This window comes from Antennarius striatus, chromosome 7 (assembly GCF_040054535.1).
Source record: "Antennarius striatus isolate MH-2024 chromosome 7, ASM4005453v1, whole genome shotgun sequence".
Taxonomy (NCBI): Eukaryota; Metazoa; Chordata; class Actinopteri; order Lophiiformes; family Antennariidae; genus Antennarius; species Antennarius striatus.
This window is the reverse complement of record NC_090782.1, coordinates 3,949,509-3,962,782: the sequence shown is the minus strand read 5'-3', so window position 1 is coordinate 3,962,782 and position 13,274 is coordinate 3,949,509. Positions and strand designations below refer to the sequence as shown.

General features: G+C 40.3%; 1 long non-coding RNA gene and 1 pseudogene across 1 annotated transcript; both read right to left on the bottom strand.

Annotated features, from left to right (window-relative positions):
• Positions 1–411: 411 nt before the first annotated feature.
• On the bottom strand, positions 412–3,911 carry LOC137599227 (cytochrome c oxidase subunit 6B1-like; annotated as a pseudogene).
• A 2,535-nt stretch (positions 3,912–6,446) lies between these two features.
• LOC137599318 (uncharacterized) lies at positions 6,447–8,457 on the bottom strand. Its single transcript, XR_011036793.1, has 3 exons — positions 7,216–8,457; positions 7,063–7,111; positions 6,447–6,978 (listed from the first exon to the last, which is right to left on the bottom strand). It is a non-coding gene; the product is annotated as an uncharacterized lncRNA (long non-coding RNA).
• Positions 8,458–13,274: the final 4,817 nt, after the last annotated feature.

Here is a 13,274-nt window from a genome sequence, read left to right as displayed (position 1 = left end):
GTTTTTCATGTGTAACCTTGGACAAGTGGGATAAGTTAGGCTCCAGCCCCCTTCATGAACTCAATGTGCAGTTAAGAAGATGTTTGAATGTGATTCGCATTGAAGTTCAAGCATATGATAAAATGTTGTCTTATTCACGCCGCAAAATAGTGAAAATCCATCAATCCATCCATTTTCTTATCTCATCTGACATGGGCAAGAGGCGGGATAGGTGTCTGACCTTTTAGAAAGAAAGAAATCAACTTTATTAATCCACCGAAGGGGAATATAAAATTTTATTGGAAATAGAATAGTTTCCATTCAGTCATTCACAAATTATGTCATGTCCAAAGGATACTGAAACAAAAGATTAAGTCCACATTGTATTTATTGATAAATCAATATTGGTACTTTACAATACAGAAAGGATTAAAACCTCACACCCTCACATGCAGAGTAAAAGGTTGTGCGTTTAAGTTTGTAACAGTAAGATCAATAATGGTGACGATTGAAAACTGTTTGAATATGTCCAACAGCACATGACAGAGGTATAGGTGAAAGTAGAAATCTCCCGCAGCTGATCCTCTTCAATAGGAGTGGGTGGTTTCAGATCTTTCCTGGGAAAGTTCCAGACTCTAGCTGATCATCCCACTTGGAAACCCAGCTAATGGGACAGATGCTATTGTACACCCTTTGGTACCATTCACAGGGACTCACATCTTTATTTTTGGTTGACAGGGCCAGACAAGTCCAGATAGTTCTGGAAACAGTTGCGGGTCTGATTAGTGTTGGGGAATCGGGCGTCAAAAGGAGCTGTCCTGTAGCACCTGATGTTCTCCTCAATGTTTGCAGCCATTGTTGTTAGCCAACAAAATGAAGTCTTGGGACGTTTCCTGATGTGTCCTCGGTTAAGTCCTAAGGAACGAAAGACCAGACCAGACATCCTCATACACACAAAAATCATGAGTCACTTTGTCTGTTTTTAATGCCAAATAAGTATTGTGGTTTGGCGTCTATAATCCTGTCTGGGGTGTAACACATCCTTTATTGGAAACTGACTGAAATCTCTTTAGTAGTGTTAAATACACCATGCTATATGAACACCATTTACAGAGGAGAAAAATTGATTCAGTGAAAAACGTTTCAGGTAGTTGCAGAGTTTTTGTTCAAGTTCATCCATGTTAAAATGAACTGAAACTGCGGGCTTTGGCAAAATTGTCCTGCAGTAATACGATTGCATTATAGTTAACACAACAGTCAGTTTCCTGACTGACTGTTCTGCAACAAGGTTGGCAAATTTCTGGGCAGTAAACTATTGTGAAAGCCACACTTTTTTTCAGGAATTGTCAGGTTACACTCACACCCAAAAAACAAAACACAATTTGACCTCCCAGCTCAGATGTAGCCTGAGTGCCAAAAGCTGTTGAGTCAATCCACTGGACGTTAGGAAGCCTGGGTTTCCACTTCTGTACCGATTAGAACTCCATTTCCAGCGCCCAACAACAGGTGGCAGCAGAGAGCAGGTGACTCCTGGCGCATGGTCCTTAACGTGAACGTACACGTTTGAGACAAAAGATAAATACTGGCAGTGACGTGCGGTCAGGGGAGAAAAAAATGGAAAATGGAATAAAAAAATGAAATGCTAATATTTATCCAGCGATGTGTATTATAAACTTATTTTCCGTTTAACATCACCAATTTTAGGTTATTTTTACTCAAAATCACTGAATTTTAACATTTACCGCTGAAATACGGAGCAGAGACCTGCGGTGAGGCACCAGCCAGCCGAGCCTCACCATGGATTGCGTGATGGCTCGACTAGCAGTGCTGGTATGCTATACAGTGAGACCGTAATGCTATCTCTCTACAGTATATGTCGCCATTAAAATGTTCAAACACGTTTTCTCTATCAACTAAATTCCCATAATTTAGCTAATGTATATAATGTAAAGTGTTTTTGTGTCAACAGCAGCATGTGTGTAACGTCTTTCTTGAGTTGAGTGGTCCTGAAACCGCTGTTAAAAGGCACTTGGTGAGGCACAAAAATACCCGGCCTCATGGATAGGGGGCGCTGGTGATCCCAGGGATTCGTCTTGGGACTCCTCAGTCGAAGAATAAGTGAATGCATAAGTGAATGCTGCACTTGACATTAAGTCAAGTGCAGCAAATATTCAAATGGAGGATTAAATATTACAAACTGAGGAAGATACGGACAATTTCTGCAAATAAGTTATTGATGCGTCTGTTCAGAGGGAGCGGCGCACGGACTTCATTTACAAAGTAAACCTGACATATTAACAGGTAGGTAACAACATTACGTTTTTTTAATCAAATATGCTTATTTGTGTGTTACAGTTTGTATGTGTAAACAATTCTGCAATGAGACTTTAACATAACACACTCACTGTTGCTAATTAAATGGTGAATAAGCTACTGTAGGATCATATTTTTGTCATCATGATCACGTGATCATGATGACCTCGGTGCCTCACCAGCCATGAACCTCACCGCATGCCACTGAATACTGGGCATGACAAACTGAGATGGTCTTTTAAGTGTTTGTGTGTGTTCAATTTTTTAAAAAAACTCACAGGCATAATTTCCCCGTTTTTATTTTTAACTCATCTTAAACACTAGATTGGGCTCTGGAAGTTTGTTACTTGAAGGACAAGTGTGAGTTATTTAAAAAAGACATTTCTGTCTAACGTGAGACAACTCCCAGGAGAAACAATCAGAGGATGTCCAAATATTACTTACTCCTGTGCTGCCTGTAGGAAGTTCTGGACGGAAATATCATGCACGCATCGGCCAAAGAAAACAAAATGCATCTCAAAGCAGATGCATTTTTCTTTGCCACTCATGATGCACTTGATGACACATGTGGTTTTCTGCTGCAATTTCAGCTCCATCACCATGTCAGCAGATGGATGCTGGGGTGGTGATGTGGCTGAAATTACAGCAAACAAGGTATCTGCTTTGAAATGTACTTCATTTTCTTAAAATCTCTTTTCAATATATTTGCATCAGCACATAGATGAGGAGTGATGAGGAGGGAGCCTAGATGACAAAAAATTCCAATGTAAAAATCAGTAGCAAAGCAACATGTCTCCACATGAATTATGCTACAGCATGGTGCTAATGGAACCACAAGTTAAGTGTTGTGTTCTAGTGTTGAAACCATGAAAAACAAATCAGATCAGAATTCAAAGAAAATTCTGATGCTGAAAGGGAAAATGACGCTACACATGAAGTATAGTGTCTAAACCCAAACTGGAGAAGGCAGGTGTAGTACAAAAAGATTTATTAAAGCAGATGGAAGTAATGCGTGGACTAAGCTAGAGTCCTCCAGGTGCCGGCAGGTGAAGCAGGACTCGTCTGCCTGTCGGCACTACGAACACTGGATTGAACTCAGAATTGTTTCGAGGCTAGAGTCGTGAGGCTAGAGTCGTGGATGAGTTTCATCACCGGCACACCTGAAACCACTCAGCACGGCACAGTCATGCACACACACCCAGACTGATCATGTCAGACAGTGTCACATAAAGAGATGTATGGGGAAGAGATTTCTGGAGAAATACCAGTTCATGTATTCATACGTACGGCAAACTTCCACTTCAGTCATGTTGCTATAGTACAGACTTGTTGTGGATCCATCCATCCATCCGTCCGTCCAACTCTTGCACACGAGTTGACGGTAATCGTCCTGTCTAGAGCTGCTTCTTCCGCCTTGAGGGTCACGTGTCTGCTGGAGCCTATCCCAACTGAACATGGAAAAGAGATGGGGTACACTCCAGACACATTGCCAGCTTAGTCCAAAGCCACATGAAAGACAAACAACTACTCACGCACACCCACACCTATGAACAATTTGATGTTATCAATTCACCTGAATTGCATGTTTTTAGAGGTGAGAGGAAAATGGAGAACCTGGAGAGAACCCACACAGATACAGGAGAACATACAAATGTTAGAATATTGTACATAAGTTATCCCATATTTACTGATTTACATTCTTTTATTCTTTATACTGCATACCATGAGCGTATAAATGTGTGTTTGTGTGAGTTATGTTTAGGCAGAGGTCGAAAGGTCACAACTGAGGTAGCAGCTGATGACTAGTTTAAGATGTAAACCTTGACCTGCTGAAAAAAGGACAATACCATAAAAAGAAGATGTTACTCTTGTGACATTATACCATACATGGTGCATTGCTGACATTTTTGTCCCCCATCCTTTAGACACATTGTAAACAGGGACTACTCAACTGAAATAAAAAGAGGTTTCTGCAGAGACATGGAAAGACATGGGTGGAGATCTGTAACTGAGCACATCTCTGTCCGTTCTCCTCGCGAGTAAAAATATAACTGTTGTCTTCTCCTCTTTGTGAGTGTGTTTTAAATGTTCTAGGTTGTTTGAATCTGACAACAAACTCCACACAGAAAGGGCTCAAATCCAGAACCCTGCTTGCTATTTGGTGATGTACTACCCTTTGTTCTAGATACATTACTAGAAAATGATCAGGGGTGTCTGAGCAGGAAGGAGAAGAATGCCGTTCTGAATTCAAAATGAACACAAGCCAGAAAGGCGATGAATATAATGATGATGTCTATTTGTTGCTGAGAATAAAATAAAATATTTGTTTTGTACTCTTTAGCTTGAGATGTAGCTCAGTGGTTGAGCACATACTTCACATGTACGCTGCCCGGGTTCAATTCCTTGCATCTGCAGCTCTACAGGGCACCAGCCTGTGTCAGCTGTAGGCCAGTCCATCCAGGATAAATACAGAGGGTGGTGGCAGCAACTGAATCTGGCATAAAAAGAATTACCAAACAAATATGAGTGTTCGCCTAAAAAACGGACAAGCCGAAAAGGAAGTGTTTCATACTGAGGTCATTGGATATACAGTACTGTACTTACACTCTAACAGTATCACACACGTATTAAATGGTCATTGGACTACTTGAAATGAATATTTGTAGAGGAAGACAAAAGAGAACGGTTGTGACAGAAACTTACCTGCAATTATACTTATCATTTTAATAAATAAATACAGCTCATAATATTTTGTAATAAATTCTGAGTGATTCCTCTGAGGCAATTCTTTCGAAATGGGTATTATTTACATTCTGGGTAGACGAACATAGCACGTTTTATCTTGTGTTGATAGTCTGATGAAGCAATACTTCTGCTGAGTGTGTGGGTGGATGGTTTTGTTTAGACTGGGCCTCAATCTTCATTTTCAGAATTTATGTTGTAATGATGATGACATCTGACTTTGCCTCAGACAACTATCGACCTCTCCTTGAACTAAGGAGTTGTGTCAGACAGTAGCATGTGCTGATGCAACAAAAGAGTCATACAGGTTGGCTTTTAATTTACTAAATCACAAGTTCAGTATTTTTTAAGATTTTTTTATAAACATAACACAAAATTTAAGAAAATTTATGTTTGGTAGATTTTTCTTTGTTGCAACAATGATTCTTGGAAACAAGTCTGACATGTTGTAAAGCCTGTTTGTTCCTCTTTTAAATGATGCCACACTTATAAGGAACATAGATCTGTGGGATGAGCAGCAGAGCCAAGTGTCTAGGTTGCACCCATGAAGAATGTGGCACATCTGCTCACGTCACAAATCTCTGTTCCTTGTAATTGTGGCACCATTTAAAAGGGAAACAAACAAGCTTTACAAAGATATGATTTAATTTCCAATAAGCATTTTTACCACAAAGAAATAATCTTCCCAACACAAATGTCCTTACTTTTTGTATTATGTTTTAGATTGTTGTTTGTCTTGCTTTGTTAATTCATATTTTAACATTATGATTTATTGAGATTAAAAACGCGTAACTGCTCTCATCATATTGAGATTGAAACATTAAAAAAGATTTTTTTTAAATTGAGATTATAGCGAAGAAAATAGATTCACAACTCATTCATTCTGAATGTAAGTTGGATAATAAAAGAAAACACTGACCTACAATCATCAGCCACTAGAAATTGAAATAAAAAATAACAAGCAGATACAAAGGGTGTGGAGTTTGCATGTCCTGTTCGGTGTGTCTAACCGCTGGGTGCTCTGCGACTACCTAAGGTGAGAGTGGGTGTGTGTGTGAATATTTATCAATTAGTTACCCTGTGGTGAACTCTAGCACAGCAACACTCTCGCACAGTATTTCCCCGCGGGGGAAATACTGAACAAAAATAGGACGGATGGAGTGACGTCTTTATTACATTAAAGCTTCATTAAAGATACAGCTTAACCAGCCATCCCAGCTCCACTGTCTGACTGTACAGTATACTGTATTGTTAAATGCAACTGATATGCTTACAGGCCTGAAAGGCATGTCTACTAAAAAATGACAATAATGAAACATCCAAGAACAAATCTACACAAAAAATATATAGTTCAAAATAATCAAACTGAGGGGACAGAAAAAGTTCAGACTTTTAATTTGTTCATTGCAGAAGTTTGTACAAGCAGAAATAAGCATTTACAGACTTTTTTTTTTGCTTTCTGGTCTTAAAATTGTTCAATATTATTAAATGGGGCTTGCATCCATAGCCGGTGGAAATGAAAAATTCCATTTCTGTTCTGTTGGTAATCATGAGAGAATGCAGGAAGTCTTAACTTGTCATAATGTGAATATCAGTATGCTTTGGTTTGCATTTCGATAAGATTGGAGTTCGTTTTTACATTTGCAGAAATGTGAAAGTGATTTCAGCCTGAGCTGAGTTCATATAGAATGAACATGCTGTCTTTGCAGATGGATTTGAGGTTCAGTCTTATTCTCATGTCCTTCAATGCCTTAATTTTATCAGAAAAGAAGATCTCTGCCTTGTCAGTTTTGCTCTTTCTGATGGTTCTTGTATCTCCATTGTGTTCTTGAATGAGAGTAAACTCCTCTTTGGGAACATCCGAGAACCGTACCCAACCGTAGATTAAGTAGGTTGCTGCTTTATCTATTGTGAAGATGTCATATCCTTCCTTTCCATCACTCTCTAGAAGGACATGGACATTTTTCTCATCGGTACACAAAGAAATGAGCATGAGTAATAGTTTTTGGAAATAGAAGTGATACTTACCATTAAGCTTCTTCACAGTGATGGTTTTTGCCATCTCGTTCAATGCATCCTGTAGAGAGAGAGAAACTGATTATAGGCGCATACATACCCCCAGATCGATTAGTGATAATTTTTGTTTGAGAGTGTTCCAACAGTCTTTATTGAGTTCCTCACCTGTTTACATGATTGCATGATCACAAGAACATGCAGGGTAAAAAGCCCCACCAGAGCAACAATCACCAATCCCATCACTGTTGCTAGAGCGGCAACAAACTTGATGCTGCAGCGGTGCTTCACAGGTGAACCTCCGGATGGATGATCTACATCTGAGCCGTCCATCGCCACCATGAGCTTAACCAGCTTCTCCTCTTGTCCTGCTTGGTGTCTGTCCATAATCCACTCTGTTATGTTTGTGGAGACTAACTGCTCTTAATATAGTCAAGATCTTCCCACACATAGAGATAAACCCTTTCTCAAGTTACCTCCCACTCTGCTAGAAATAAACAAGGACAACTGAGGGAAGCCCTTCACGCCCACACACCAAAACTCAGTTTGTAATAATAACACGATGCTTCCTTAACTGCTTCTCTGTCAGAGATTACATTAAGATTTGAAAAACAATTACATAATCCAAAATCATTTGGAATGAGCCACATAGTAATAAGACACACATTTGCTGTAATGGAAGTGGTGGTTGCTTGATTATCAAATGCATTCTCCAAAATCAAATTAACACCTACACAGCTGATTTAAAAAAAAAAAAAGAGTTTTGGTTAGATGTTTATGAAAGACCTAAAATATTCCTAAAATCAGTTTCTAAATGCAATGTATTCAGAATATTTTGCCACAAGTCCTTCTACCCATCTGTACTCTCTAGTAAGCCACCAAATTCTTTTGTGTTTTAAGAAGATTTACTTTAAGACAACAAAATACAATGAAGGCGTCTGCAGAACAGCAGCTCAGGGTTCTGCCAGATAAATATCAGTTCAAGGAATGAATTAGATTAGGAGATAATGATCGATATCCAGAGCAGCAGCGAGGGAATCCCAGTGATGTCTGTTATTATTTTCACCATGTTGCTTAGACAACAGTCATACGTCAATAATATCGCTGTGAACAGTTGGACTAATTATATAAACCAACAAATCTGTCTCTGCTTGTATGATGGCCTGATTCTGTCAGACCCGTTGTCTCAATGACTCTCCAGATGTCGACTGTACATGCACAGACCAGTAACAGGCTGCCTGGAAGCTGTTTGTCGTGCAGGCAAGCACCAATGAAAAACTGAAGCCCCTGAACTGCCAGTGAAGTCCAGAGTCTGTTATGATTGGAGATTTTCATTCTTACCACTCCAAGACATTTTATGCAAAATGCAATATACAGTATCCAACATTATTGTCAATACGGTAGCACAAAACTTACCGTAGTGCTTTCACATTTGCATGCAACTGCAATCAGTTTCACTCGAATGCAGGGGTGGCAAATTGCTGAAACAAGACTTGAAAAGAAAGCCAACTTTCTCTCTCAGTCAGCGTTTCATTCCTAGTGATGCAACAAAATGTTCACGAGAGAAACTGCTTTCTGTTGCATCACTGTTTTTGTCCCGCCCACATCTGCAGACTGTTCACTCCTGTCTGCTGCTCAGTTTTATGACACATTTCTTATCACTCTTTTGCGAGATTTATGTGTGGGTGCATGTGTGTTTGCATGTGTGTGTGCGTGTGTGTTTGCATGTGTGTTTGCATGTGTGTGTGCGTGTGTGTGTGTGTGTGTGTTTCTGGGTGTGTGTGTGTGTGGGCCTGTGCACGAATGCTTCTGTTTGTTAGTGTGCTTGTTTCTGTGTGTCTCGGTGTGTGCATGTGTGTGCGTGTGTGTGTGTGTGTGTGTTTTCTTATTCCTGGCTGGATCATTGGGTAACACGTCATGTTTGAACATGCTAGCTTGCCTCAGGATGTGCTGGTGGAATCTGCATGATAGGTTTCTATTTGTAACGTGATAAATTTTGTAATGATAGCCGCTTATAAATTTAACTCAATAAACTTTCATATCACTGACCTCCATCTGCATCAAAAAAAGACTTTTAAATCTTTATCAGATGATTTACATGATTTAAACCACACCGAACTCATCCTTTTGGGGTGATTTAATTTAAATTGGGACTTGCTCTTGTGGACCTCCGACTGTTTTAAAGAACTGTGTGACTTTGTTCAACTCAGTAACGCACCAACAAGACCAAATCTTAAGTCAGAAAATAAATCTACCTTACTTGACTTAATTATAACAAATCTTCAATTAGAATATTTTGTAATAATGTTAGCGATCACTGTACAACCTCCCATGTTAGAAATACAAAGATTCCTAAAGCAAAACCACATTTCCTTTTCAAAAAGCAATTGAAAAAATTTAAGTGCAGGACTTCCTCAATAGCAGAGCCCCTCTACTTCCTGAGGTTGAGCTGGCAAGAGATTACTTTCACTTTTCAGGTTATTTCCAATGAACATTCACCATTGAGAAGTTCCAGATGAGTGATGGGGAGAATCCCCTGGTTTTTAGAGCTAATTTGAGAAACAAATATTGACCACAAGGCAGATTCTAAAACTCCTCTGCTGTCATACCTTTCCATGTCATGCTGTGAAGACCCCTAACGGGACAATCCAATGAGAAAAGATCAAGACTCAAAGCTAAAATTTAATTGCTCATTAAACAAAGTTTATGAATTTATCAAAGGCCAAACTGCAAAGTTCAGGTAATCTAAGAATTTCTATGTTACTGTAAAGGTGTTCTCCTACAAAAACTTAGGAATGTGGATTGATGAAAAGCTTTCATTAAATGTACATATATCTAATTTATTTAAGAAACTCACATAGAAGATCAGTGTTTACTTTAAGGATAAATACCGCTTTTCAGTCTCTGCAAAGAAAAAACTTGTGGAAGACATTTGTCTTTCTGTGTTTGATTATGCTGATACATGTATTCTATATATGCATGCAGGCCCCTCCACCTTTAAGACATGCAATTCAGCTTCTCTTCATTTCATTTTGTCTCATCACTGCATTTATTTGAATTTGGTTGGTTGGACATCACTAGGCATTTCTGTTTGCCGTATAGTTTCCATCTGCAAGCCTCCAAGTGGCTAATCTTGAATTTTACCTGGATTTTGATGGATCTGGGTGAAACAACTTTCTGCTATCATGCACCACGGTTATGGGATAACCCACAAAAACTCTGCAATTCATTTCTAGTATTTACTTTTATTTTAGTATAATGATGAATGCAGTGGAAGAGGAATGTTCCCGTCTTTCTTGATATGGGCCACTGTCCTTGAACAACTGTAATTCTGTTATTTTGTTTGAATTTTTTGTTAACTGTTTTTATAATTTGTTCATGTATCATGTATCTATTTTATATCTCTTCTGCCTCAGGATGGTGACTACATTCCAGGTCACTGTTGTAAAAGATGTTTAGAGGTGAGGTCAGGCTATGAAGGATTTCTTTTTTGGTGCTATTTGTTTGTTTGTTTTTTGTTTGCTTGTTTGTTTGTAAGCAAGATAAGTCAACATGTTTTTTGATTTCAATTAACTTTTAACAAGAACAGCATGCAAGGAATATCTGGCATGGCAACACAGCAAGTTTTGATGTTTCCTCTAAAACAGGAAATTGATGTTAAGAGCCCTGATTTGTGTCACAGGACTGGTTCAGGCTAAATGACTCCAAAGTATTTCCTTGAGCCATTTCAAACACAAGCACTTTCACCCAGAGGGCACTCACAAGAGTATAACATTATTTACAGTGAATGAAGCTTAAAATCTAAAATAAGTATGGACACATGATCACCTTTCTTCACCCAACACTGATCTGTTTGAATAGACAGGTTGGCCCTCCTTCCACACCAGACAGCTTCCTGGTTTCATTTATCCATAACACTCGTCTAGGGAAAACACCCCAATGGCTCTCTAAACTCTTAACGCTTTCCAACACTGGGATGCTTTCCAAAAAAAAAAAAAAACATCCTTGAGAAATGAGCCTGCAGGTACCTATGACTGAGCAAATAACTTTCTTCTCCCTTCAGTTATCAGACGCAACATGACTTGAGACATAAGAGAAATGGCGTTTTACAAACAGTATTATAGTGGTTTGTTCAAGTTGTTCTATCATGGTGTAGATAGGAAGAGAAATGGAGTAGGAGTTATCTTGAAGGAGGAGTTTGTTAGTAACGTCCTGGAGGTAAAAAGAGTGTCCGAGTGATGAGTCTGAAGCTAGAAATAGAAGGTGTGGTGTTCAAAGTTGTTAGTGGGTATGCTCCACAGGTAGGATGTGAGCTGGAGGAGAAGGAGAAATTCTGGTTGGACTTTGATGAAGTGATGCAGAGCAGACCTAGAAGTGAGAGAGTTGTCATTGGAGCAGACTTCAATGGACATGTTGGTGCAGGAAACAGAGGTAATGAGGAGGTGATGGGCAGGTTTGGTATCCAGGAGAGGAACACAGAAGGACACATGGTATTTGACTTTGCAAAAAGGATGGAAATGGCTGTAGTGAATACTTTCTTCCAGAAGAGGCAGGAACATAGAGTGACCTATAAGAGTGGCGGTAGGAGCACACAGGTAGACTACATCGTGTGTAGACGGTGTAACCTGTAGGAGATCAGTGACTGCAAAGTAGTGGTAGGTGAGAGTGTAGCCAAACAGCATAGGATGGTGGTGTGCAGGATGACTCCGGTGATGAGGAAGATGAAGAGGGCAAAGGCAGAGCAGAAGACGAAATGGTGGAAGCTAAAAAAGGAAAAGTGTTGCATGACTTTTAGGAAGGAGTTAAGACAGGCTCTGGGTGGTCAGGAGGTGCTTCCAGATGACTGGACAACTACAGCTAATGTGATCATGGAGACAGGTAGGAGAGTACTTGGTGTGTCATCTGTAAGGAAAGTAGATAAGGAGACTTGGTGGGGGAATGAGGAGGTACAGGAGTGTATACAGAGAAAGAGGTTAGCTACGAGGAAGTGGGACACTGAGAGGACTGAGGAGAGTAGACAGGAGTACAGGGAGATGCAGCGTAAGGTGAAGGTAGAGGTAGCAAAGGCCAAACAAGGGGCTTATGATGACTTATATGCTAGGTTGGACAGTAAGGAGGGAGAGACTGATCTATACCGGTTGGCAAGACAGAGAGACAGAGATGGGAAGGACGTGCAGGGGGGTTAGGGTGATTAAGGATAGGGACGGTAATCTATTGACAGGTGCCAGTAGTGTGATGGGAAGATGGAAAGAGTACTTTGAAGAGTTGATGAACGTGGAAAATGAGAGAGAACAAAGACTAGAAGAGGTGACTGTTGTGGACCAGGATGTAGCAAAGATTAGTCAGGATGAAGTGAGGAGGGCACTGAAGAGGATGACGAGTGGAAAGGCAGTCGGTCCTGATGATATACCTGTAGAGGTTTGGAAGTGTCTAGGAGAGGTGGCAGTAGAGTTTCTGACTGGGTTGTTCAACAGGATCTTAGATAGTGAGAAGATGCCTGAGGAATAAAGGAGAAGTGTGCAATGTACTACCTGTGTCTATGTACTACCTGGGCAAATTCCTAACCCTAACCCTAAACCTAAGCCCTGACCTTAACCATAACCCCTAACCCTAAACCTAAACCCTAACCCTAACGTTAACCAAAATCTAACACTAACCCCTACCCATAAGTCTAACCTGCTCACCCAGCAGTCCAGACTGTATGGAGTTCTGAGGAGCCGAATGAGCAGCATGATGGTGACCCTAACCTCTAACCCTAACCTCTAACCCTAACCATAACCCCTAAACCTAACCATAACCCTAACCCTAACCAAAATCTAACGCTAACCCCTAACCATAACCCTAACCCACTCACCCAGCAGTCCAGACTGTACGGGAGCCGAATGAGCGACATGGTGACCCTAAACTCTAACCCTAACCATAACCCTAACCCTAACCCTAACCCTAACCCTAACCCTCACCCTAACCCCTGACCCTTCCCTAACCCTAACCCCAACCCCTAACCCCTAACCCTAACCCCTAACCCTAAACCAAAATCTAACGCTAACCCCTAACCATAACCCTAACCTGCTCACCCAGCATTCCAGACTGTACGGGAGCCGAATGAGCGACATGGTGACCCTAAACTCTAACCCTAACCTCTAACCCTAACCTCTAACCCTAACCCTAACCTTGCAAGAAGCCTATAGAATCTAGCATAGACTTGAACTCAGTGCAGTAACTATCAA